Source organism: Arachis hypogaea, chromosome 4 (assembly GCF_003086295.3).
Source record: "Arachis hypogaea cultivar Tifrunner chromosome 4, arahy.Tifrunner.gnm2.J5K5, whole genome shotgun sequence".
NCBI lineage: Eukaryota > Viridiplantae > Streptophyta > Magnoliopsida > Fabales > Fabaceae > Arachis > Arachis hypogaea.
In genome coordinates, this window is record NC_092039.1 from 76866537 (window position 1) to 76877029 (window position 10493).

The 10493-nt window shown below is 40.8% G+C and overlaps 1 non-coding gene across 1 annotated transcript; it reads right to left on the reverse strand.

Annotated features, from left to right (window-relative positions):
* Nucleotides 1-9678: 9678 nt before the first annotated feature.
* Nucleotides 9679-9786, reverse strand: LOC112798529 (small nucleolar RNA R71). Its single transcript, XR_003200138.1, has one exon. It is a non-coding gene; the product is annotated as a small nucleolar RNA R71 (small nucleolar RNA).
* Nucleotides 9787-10493: the final 707 nt, after the last annotated feature.

Genomic DNA, 10493 nt, shown 5'->3' on the forward strand with positions numbered 1-10493 from the left:
CTTTGAGAGGGCGTCTGCCCGGGCGTTTTGTTCCCGAGGTATGTGCTGAATCTGTATCTCTGAAAAGTGGCGTAGTTGCGCCTGTGTTTGGTCCAGGTATTTTTTCATGGTGGGGTCTTTGGCCTGGTAGCTTCCATTTACTTGTGATGTGACGACCTGGGAGTCACTGAAGATCGTGATTTTCTGGGCTCCGACCTCTTCGGCTAGCTTTAGACCTGCTAGTAGGGCCTCGTATTCGGCTTGATTGTTCGAAGCCTGGAACTCGAATTTTAGGGATAGTTCTATCCGCGTTCCTTGGTCGCTTTCGAGTATAACCCCGGCTCCGCTTCCAGTTTTATTTGAGGACCCGTCGACATACAGGTTCCATGAGAGTGGGGTTCCAGGGGTCTCAGTGTATTCTGCGATGAAGTCGGCTAGATACTGAGACTTTATGGCAGTCCGGGTTTCATAGTGGAGGTCGAACTCGGACAGCTCCACCGCCCATTGCAGTATTCGTCCTGCCAGGTCTGTTTTTTGGAGGATGTGTCTCATGGGTTGGTTTGTCCGGACTTTGATGGTGTGGGTTTGAAAGTAGGGACGGAGCCTCCGAGCTGTGAACACTAGGGCGTAGGCAAATTTTTCTATCTTCTGATAGTTTAATTCGGCCCCTTGTAGTGCCTTGCTTACAAAGTATATGGGGCGTTGTCCTTGGTCATTTTCTTGTATTAATGCTGAAGCGACTGCTCGATGTCCAACCGAGAGGTATAGTACGAGCTCTTCTCCTTTTAAAGGTCGGGTAAGGATTGGTGGCTGCCCGAGGAATTCCTTGAATTCTTGAAAGGCTTTTTCGCACTCCGGGGTCCATGAGAAGGGCTTCCCTTTCTTTAGGAGTGAGTAGAGAGGTAGTGACTTTATTGCTGATCCTGCCAAGAATCTTGATAGGGCGGCTAGCCTTCCATTCAGTTGTTGTACTTCTTTGACACACGTCGGGCTCTTCATATTGAGTATCGCTTGGCATTTGTCCGGGTTTGCTTCGATGCCCCTTTGAGTCAGCATGAAGCCTAAGAATTTTCCGGCCTCTGCGGCGAAGGTGCACTTTGTCGGGTTAAGTCTCATGTTGTGTTTTCTGAGGGTACCGAAGATACTGGTGAGGTCGGTCAACAAGTTTTTGTCTTCTTGTGTCTTTACCAGCATGTCGTCGATATACACCTCCAGCTGTAATCCGATGTGCTCGGAGAACACTTTGTTCATTAGCCTCTGGTAGGTTGCCCCTGCGTTCTTCAGCCCGAAGGGCATCACTACGTAGCAGTAGTTTGCCCTTGGGGTTATGAATGAGGTCTTTTCTTGGTCGGGTCCGTGCATCGGGATCTGATTGTATCCCGAGTATGCGTCCATGAAGGAGAGATATCTATAGCCTGAGGCTGCGTCTACTAAGGCGTCGATGTTTGGTAGTAGATATGGGTCTTTAGGGCAGGCTTTGTTGAGATCCATGTAATCGACGCACATCCTCCATTTTCCATTGGGTTTTTTCACTAGGACCACGTTTGCGAGCCATAGGGGGTATTTTACTTCCCTAATGAACCCTGCATCTAGCAGTGCTTGTACTTGTTCTTCTATTGCTTGCACGCGCTCGGGTCCGAGCTTTCGGCGTCTTTGTTGGACAGGTCGGGATCCCGGGTAAACTGATAGCTTATGGCACATCAGGTCGGGGCTTATGCCTGGCATGTCGGAGGCTTTCCAGGCGAAGAGGTCGGAATTCTCCCTTAAGAGGGTTATGAGTTCCTCCTTTAGGCCCGCTTCGAGGTTTGTTCCTATGTTTGTTATTTTTTTAGGTGTGTTCCTGATCTGGACTCTTTCGGTTTCTCCCTCTGGTTGTGGCCGAAGATCTTCTCGGGATTGAACTCGTCCGAGTTCTATTGTGTTGACCTCTTTCCCTTTTAGGCTCAGGCTTTCGTTGTAACATCGCCGCGCTAGTTTTTGGTCGCCTTTTAGGGTAGCGATTCTTTTTGCGGTAGGGAACTTCATACAGAGGTGTGGGGTCGAGACTATAGCTGCCAGTCTGTTCAGGGTTGGTCGCCCGATGAGGGCATTATATGCTGAAGCGACGTCGACTATAATGTAGTCGATGCTTAATGTTTTAGATTGCTCGCCTCTTCCAAAGGTAGTGTGTAGCGAGATGTATCCTAAGGGATGGATCGGGGTATCCCCTAGCCCAAACAGGTCGGTGGGATAAGCTTTTAGTTCTTTTTCTTCGAGTCCGAGCTTGTCGAAGGCCGTTTTGAACAGGATATCTGCCGAGCTTCCCTGGTCAATCAGGGTTCGATGTAAGTTGGCGTTTGCTAGGATAATGGTGATTACCATTGGATCGTCGTGCCCGGGTATTATCCCTTGAGCATCTTCTCGGGTAAATGAGATAGTAGGTAATTCGGGCAGGGGACTGTCTTCTCGGATGTGATAGACTTCTTTGAGGTGTCTTTTTCGCGAGGATTTGGATGCTCCTCCGCCTGCAAAACCTCCATTTATCATGTGAACGTGCCTTTCAGGGGTTCGCAGGATTTGTTCGGCCCGATCTTCGTTATCTCCTCGCCTCCTCTTCCTGGTCTCTTCTCCTTTCTCTGCTATGTATCTGTCGAGTTTTCCTTCTCTGGCTAGCGTTTCTATAACATTTTTTAGGTCGTAGCAGTCGTTAGTAGAATGACCGTAGAGCTTGTGATATTCACAGTATTCAGACCGATCTCTCCCCGCTCTCTTGTGTTTTAGCGGTCAGGGCAGTGGGATCTTTTCGGTGTGGCATACTTCTCTGTAGATGTCTACTAGGGAGACTCGGAGAGGGGTGTAGTTGTGGTACTTCCGTGGCTTGTCCGAGTTGGGTTCTTCTTTCTTCTTCTGTTCCCGATCTCGATCTCGGAGTGGGTAGGTTGATTCCTTCCTAGAAGAGTCTCTTAGCTGGGAGGTTTCCTCCATGTTGATATATTTTTCTGCCCGCTCCTGCACCTCGTATAGGGAGGTCGGGTATCGTTTGGATAGGGATTGGCTAAACGGTCCCTCTTTTAGGCCGTTTGCTAGTCCCATGATGGCTGCTTCAGTGGGCAAGTGTTGTATGTCCAGGCAGGCTTTGTTGAATCGCTCTATGTATTCTCGGAGAGTTTCTTGGTTACCTTGCTTGATCCCGAGTAGACTGGGGGCGTGTTTTGTCTTGTCCTTTTGAATAGAGAACCTTGTTAAGAATTTTTTGGTTAGGTCTTCGAAGCTGGTGATTGATCTTGGTGGCAGGTTGTCGAACCACTTCATGGCTGACTTGGTGAGAGTGGTGGGGAAGGATTTGCACCGAGTCGCGTCGGAGGCGTCGACTAGGTACATTCTGCTTCTGAAGTTGCTGAGGTGGTGACTTGGGTCGGTGGTGCCGTCGTAGAGATCCATATCGGGTGGTTTGAAGTTTCGCGGTACCTTCTCCTTCATGATCTCTTGCGTGAAGGGATCATGGTTGCCTTCGGGGGTGGTGCCGCGTTCTGTCCGGTCTTTCAGGTTGGCCTCTATTTTCCGTAGTTTTTCTTCTAATTCTCTGCGCTTTCGAGTCTCCCTTCTTAGATCTTGTTCAGTTTCTTTCTGCTTCTTTATGTCCTCTTCGAGTTGTTTCAGTCGGTTTTGTTGTGCCCGAACTGCTTCTAGAATTTCCGAGCTCTTCTCCCTTTCGGAAATTTGTGGATCTTTGTTTGGGAGTGATGTCTTTGGGCGATTCTGTTTGTTTCCTCCTGGAGTGCGTGGTGATAGAGGGCTGTCCGGTTGTTCTTCGGTGTCAATTTCGTCCTCTTGTTCAGATGTAGCGCGGTCATTGTTGTGAGGGTCGTCCGCCATGGTAGAGGGATGACTTCCAGGTCCCCGGCAACGGCGCCAATGTTCCGAGGGTTACCTGAAACGTGTAGCTCGGTCGTCTGGAAAGGCCCGAGGTGGGGGTTCAGGGACCCGAGCTTGATATGTAGAGTGGTTGGTGGTTGTACCTGCAATGACACTCCGATGCTTAAGTTAGCATGGGTCCAAGCAGATATGTGTAGAATGTGGAGTGAATGCCATACCTGGGCGCTCCAGTGTATTTATAGTAGTTGGCCGTGATCTTCCCTGGATAAGATATTCTTATCTTATCTTATCTTTTGGGAGTTTTATCTCTATGTTTGTGGAACCGCCTTTTCTAGGCCTCTTCGGCCTTTAGGTTTTGGGCTGCGTTCCTTTTGATGGGCCTTCCTTGCTTCATTTGTCCGAGGTCCGACCTTTAGGCGTGAGCCTTAGGACGAGGTCGGACCTTTTATAAGTTTGCCGAGTTGGAGGAGCTCGGTCAGGGTATGAACAGGTGTCATTAAGGGTGGTTGGGTGTCGCAGTTTTAAGGTACAAAGTCAGCGATTCACGTTATAAATATCTTAAACAGATAACTATGAAAGCTGGATATATTAAAACACACTTAATTTTGAACTAGTAAATAGTAATTACCAAAATTAAATTGTAAAATATTCATTATTAATAGATTGTTAAAATTATAATTTCAATTAAGTAAAATATTTTATTATAGAAAAATTATATAATAATTTTAATTAATGTAAACTTAAGGTATCACAAAAATTAATTTAAATACCTTTAACAAAATAGTTTCTAAAAATAAAACCTCTAATAAAATAAGTCATAAAATATTCATAATTAATAATTCAAAATATGATGTATAAAAAAATATCAATCACTTAATTTAAATCATATAATTTTTACCATTCATAAATTATCGAAATTCTAGTTTCAATTATGCAAAATATCACATTTAATAAAACTATATATAATAATCCTATTCAATTTAAACTTCAATAATCATAAAATCAATTTGATTATATCTAATAAAATTATTTCTAAATAAATAGTTCAATTTAATAAAATAGGTCATAAATCATTTATAAGAGAAGTTTTAAAAAAATACGTGTTGTTACAATTAGCATCGTGCATAAGCGCGTCATGTGCATGCATGGCTCATGTGTACGCGCAGAACCTGGTTCGGTCACTAATTTTGCAAACATTGCACAATTCAATTTTAAACACTAATTTTTAAGTACCCAAACTTTTGCTACAAAAATCATTTTTTTTCTCCGTTCGTCGACCGTCTTAAAGTAGACATTCCCAATTTCAATTTAAGATAAATTTCATTGATTTCCAAATTTTAAGGGCCAAGTTATGGCCTTCCAAAGTTGACCCAAAATCACCAACTTACCTAACTTTCTCAATTATTTCTCTTTTGAAACCAACATCAACAAGCCTCATTCATCATTTACATTCCATCAACTCAGAAACACTAAACTTTCCTCCCAAATCATTATTTACCTTTTCATTAGCCAAGCTTACACACTTCCCCTAAACTCAACAATGATTACTCACATACAAGTTCATTTCTAACAACCTAGGCAATTAACCACCGCCAACATCATCTTCAACAAATCAATCCAATGACCATCCCAAGGCTCATCCTTAGCTATTAACAAACATACAATTCAACAATTATACCATCCCAATGTTCAATTACTTGCTTTTATATATATCTCATGAAAACTCAAATTCCAATAACCACACCACAACACATATCAATTATCACCAAACTTACCAAGGGGTGTAGCTCACCTAATCATGGCCTCCGGCCTAAATTTTGTTCACGTTTAAATAGTCACAGCCTCTGACCCAAAATACACCCAACATTCAAACCCTCAATTAGTTTCACACATTCATGCTAAACCATTAAAACCACAACATCAATACACCAATATCCAAAAGTCAACTAGTGATACCAGGGCATCTTGGATAGTTTTACAAGCCATTTTTAGTATGTTTTAGGGTAGTTTCATGTATTTTCTTAGATAATAAGAAAGTATTTGGTTGAATATGCGTTCATACCTTGATTCAAGAAAATATTGTGAATTCTATACATATTCGTGAGAATAATGCAAGAATTGAGTAAAAGAATGAATGATGCATCATCTCATGATTAGAGCAAGACTTTGATGCACCTTGCTTATTTGATTTCAGGTAGTAAGAAGCAGAGGACCACGATAGTGGCTGATGAGCGGATAATTTATACGCTTTTTTGGCACTGTTTTTATATAGTTTTTAGTATAATTTAGTTAGTTTTTGTATATTTGTATTAGTTTTTAAGCAAAATTCACATTTCTGGACTTTACTATGAGATTGTGTCTTTTTCTGTGATTTCAGGTATTTTCTGGCTGAAATTGAGGGACCTGAGCAAAAATCTGATTCAGAGGCTGACAAAGGACTGCAGATGCTGTTGGATTCTGACCTCCCTGCACTCGAAGTGAATTTTCTGGAGCTACAGAACTCCAAATGGCGCACTCTCAACTTCGTTGGAAAGTAAACAACTAGGGCTTTCCAGCAATATATAATAGGCAATACTTTGTGCGAGTTTTGACGATGTAAAATGGTGTCAAAACGCTAGCTCTCTGCCCTTTTTGGGCATCAAAACGCCAGAACTGGCATAAAAGCTGGAGTTAAACGCCCAAACTGGTACCAAAGCTGGTGTTTAACTCCAAGGAAGACCTCTACACGTGTAAAAGCTCAATGCTCAGCCCAAGCACACACCAAGTGGGCCCGGAAGTGGATTTCTGCATCATTTACCTATTTTTGTAAACCCTAGTAGCTAGTTTCATTATAAATAGGACATTTTACTATTGTATTTTCATCTTGGGATCATTCTTGTTCTTTGGATCATAGAGACAATTCTGGATATCATATTTTCATATTTGGGGAGGCTGGCCATTCGGCCATACCTGGACTTCTAGACCACTTATGTATTTTCAACAGTGGAGTTTCTACACACCATAGATTAAGGTGTGGAGCTCTGCTGCTCCTCGAGTATTAATGCAATTACTACTATTTTCTATTCAATTCAAGCTTATTCTTGTTCTAAGATATTCTCTCGCACTTCAACCTGATGAATGTGATGATCCGTGACACTCATCATCATTCTCACCTATGAACGCGTGACTGATAACCACTTCCGTTCTACTTAAGATTGAGCGTGTATCTCTTAGCCTCCATTCCGAAAGATCGGAGTCTTCGTGGTATAAGCTAGAATTTTGGCGGCCATTCCTAAGATATGGAAAGTCTAAACCTTGTCTGTGGTATTCCGAGCTTCAAACTCGCGAGTGTTGGGCGTAGTGACAGACGCAAAAGGATCACTGGATTCTATTCCAATATGATCGAGAACCGACAGATGATTAGCCGTGCGGTGACAGCGCATTTGGACCATTTTCACTGAGAGGACGGGAGGTAGCCATTGACGCCGGTGAAACCCAACATACAGCTTGCCATGGAAAGGAATAAGAAGGATTGGATGAAGGCAGTAGGAAAGTAGAAATTCAACAGGAACAAAGCATCTTTATGCACTTATCTGAAATTCTCACCAATGAATTACATAAGTATCTCCATCTTTACTTTATGTTTTATTTATCTTTTAATTTACAAAACTCCATAACAATTTGAATCCGCCTGACTGAGATTTACAAGGTGACCATAGCTTGCTTCAAGCTGACAATCTCCGTGGGATCGACTCTTACTCACGTAAGGTATTACTTGGATGACCCAGTGCACTTGCTGGTTAGTTGTGCGAAGTTGTGACAAAGTGTGATTCACATTTGAGAGCTCCAAGTCTTTGGCGCCATTGTTGATGATCACAATTTCGTGCACCAAGTTTTTGGCGCCGTTGCCGGGGATTGTTCGAGTTTGGACAACTGACGGTTCATCTTATTGCTCAGATTAGGTACTTTTTTTTCTTGTTTTAACCATTATTTTATTTTCAAAAAAAAGTTTTAAAAAATCTTCCAAAATTTTTTCTCCTTTTTCGTTTTTCCAAATTTATTTTTGAAAAATGCATAAAAAATTCATAAAATTATAAAAACTCAAAAATATTTCATGGTTCTTGTTTGAATCTAGGGCCAAATTTTAAGTTTGGTATCAATTGCATGATTTTAATTGTCTTGCAATTTTCAAAACACATGCATTGTGTTCTTGATGATCTTCAAGTTGTTCTTGATGAATTGCTTTGTTTGATCTTCATGATTTATTGATTTGCACTGCATGATGTTCTACATATGCATTCTTGCATTCATATGGCCCAAACATGAGAAAGTTCTAAGTTTGGTGTTCTCCATGTTTTCTTTCATTAAGAAAACTGAGTTCTTGATGTTCATCTTGATCTTCAAGATTGTTCTTGGTGTTCATCTTGACGTTCATAATGTTCTTGCATATATCTTGTGTTTTGATCCAAGAATTATATGTTTTGACCCATTTTGTTGTTTTTCAAAATCAAAAACATATCTTCTTGAATAAAGGATTTAGCAAAATGAAGATCCAAGAACATAAAGCAGAGGAAATTACAAAGAAAAAGATGGGCGTTCAAAATGCCCAGTGAAAAAGGAAAATTGGCATTTAATCGCCAGCCAGGGTACCTGGCTGGGCGTTTAAATGCCCAAACCATACAGCAATTGGGCGTTAAACGCCCAAAACATCCAGCTCCTGGGCGTTTAACGCCAGGATGACACAAGGGGAGAAATTTTGTTTTCAAATCAAATATTTTTCAAATCTTCATAATTTTTTCAAAATCAAATCTTTTTCAAATCAAATATTTTCAATCATATCTTTTTCAAAATCATATCTTTTCAAACATATCTTTTTCAAAAAAAAAAATCAAATCTTTTTAATTTTTTTCAAATCTTTTTCAAAATAAATTTCAATCATATCTTTTTCAAATATTTGATTTCAAAAATCTTTTCTAAACTTCCTATCTTTTCAAAATTGATTTTTAAATCTTTTTCAACTAACTAATTGATTTTTTTTGTTTGTTTTACTATTTCTTATCTTTTTTAGAACCACTTCTAATTTTTCAAAATTTCATTTAAAACTCAATTCTTTTTAAAAATTTAGTTTTAAAAAATTTTCCCCTCTTATCTTTTTCTATTTGAACACTAACATCCCTCCTCCATTGTCAATTCGAACTCCATCTCTCTTGTGTGTTCGAATTCTAACCTCATCCTTCTATTCTTATTTTCCTTTGACACCTCAAGAAATCTCTATACTGTGACATATAGGATTCCATATTTTCTTTGTTATCTTCTCTTTCATATGAGCAGGAACAAAGATAAAGGCATACTTGTTGAAGCTGATCCTGAGCCTGAAAGGACTCTGAAGAGGAAGCTAAGAGCAGCTAAAGCACAAAACTCTGAAGAGGACCTTACTGAAATTTTTGAAAAGGAAGCAGCAAAAGAAACAATTATGGCCGAACCAAACAACAATGCAAGGAAGATGCTTGGTGATTTTACTACACCAACTTCCAACTTCTATGGAAGAAGCATCTCAATCCCTGCCATAGGAGCAAGCAATTTTGAGCTAAAGCCTCAATTAGTTTCTCTACTGCAACAGAACTGCAAGTACAATGGACTTCCATCAGAAGACCCTTATCAGTTCTTAACTAAGTTTCGCAGATCTGTGATACTGTTAAGACCAATGCAGTTGATCCTGAAGTCTACAAGCTTATGCTTTTCCCTTTTGCTATAAGAGACAGAGCTAGAACATGGTTAGACTTACAACCTAGAGATAGCCTGGACTCTTGGGATAAGCTGGTCACGGCTTTTTTAGCCAAGTTCTTTCCTCATCAAAGGCTGAGCAAGCTTAGAGTGGATGTTCAGACCTTTAGACAAAAAGATGGTGAGTCCCTCTATGAAGCTTGGGAAAGATACAAGCAACTGACCAAAAAGTGTCCTTCTGACATGCTTTCAGAATGGACCACATTAGATATATTCTATGATGGTCTGTCTGAATTTTCTAAGATGTCACTGGACCACTTTGCAGGTGGATCCATTCACCTAAAGAAGACGCCTACAGAAGCTCAAGAACTTGTTGAAATGGTTGCAAATAACCAGTTCATGTATACCTCTGAGAGGAATTCTGTGAGTAATGGGATGCCTCAAAAGAGAGGAATTCTTGAAATTGATGCTCTGAATGCCATACAGGCTCAAAATAAAATATTGACCCAACAAGTCAATATGATCTCTCAGAGTCTGAATAGATTGCAAAAATCATCCAACAAGATTAAAGAAGCATCTTCTGAAGATGAAGCTTATGATCCTAAGAACCCTGCAATGGTAGAGGTGAATTACATGGGTGAAGCCTTTGGCAACACCTATAATCCTTCATGGAAAAATCATCCAAATTTTTCGTGGAAGGATCAACAGAAGCAAGGCTTCAATAATAACAATGGTAGAAGAAACAGGTTTAGCAATAGCAAACCTTTCCTATCATCATCTCAGCAACAGATAGAGCACTCTAAGCAGAATCCTTCTAGCTTAGCAAACATAGTCTCTGATCTATCTAAGGCCACTCTTAGTTTCATGACTGAAACAAGATCCTCCATTAGAATTTTGGAGGCACAAGTGGGCCAGCTGAGTAAAAGGGTTACTGAAACTCCTCCTAGCACTCTCCT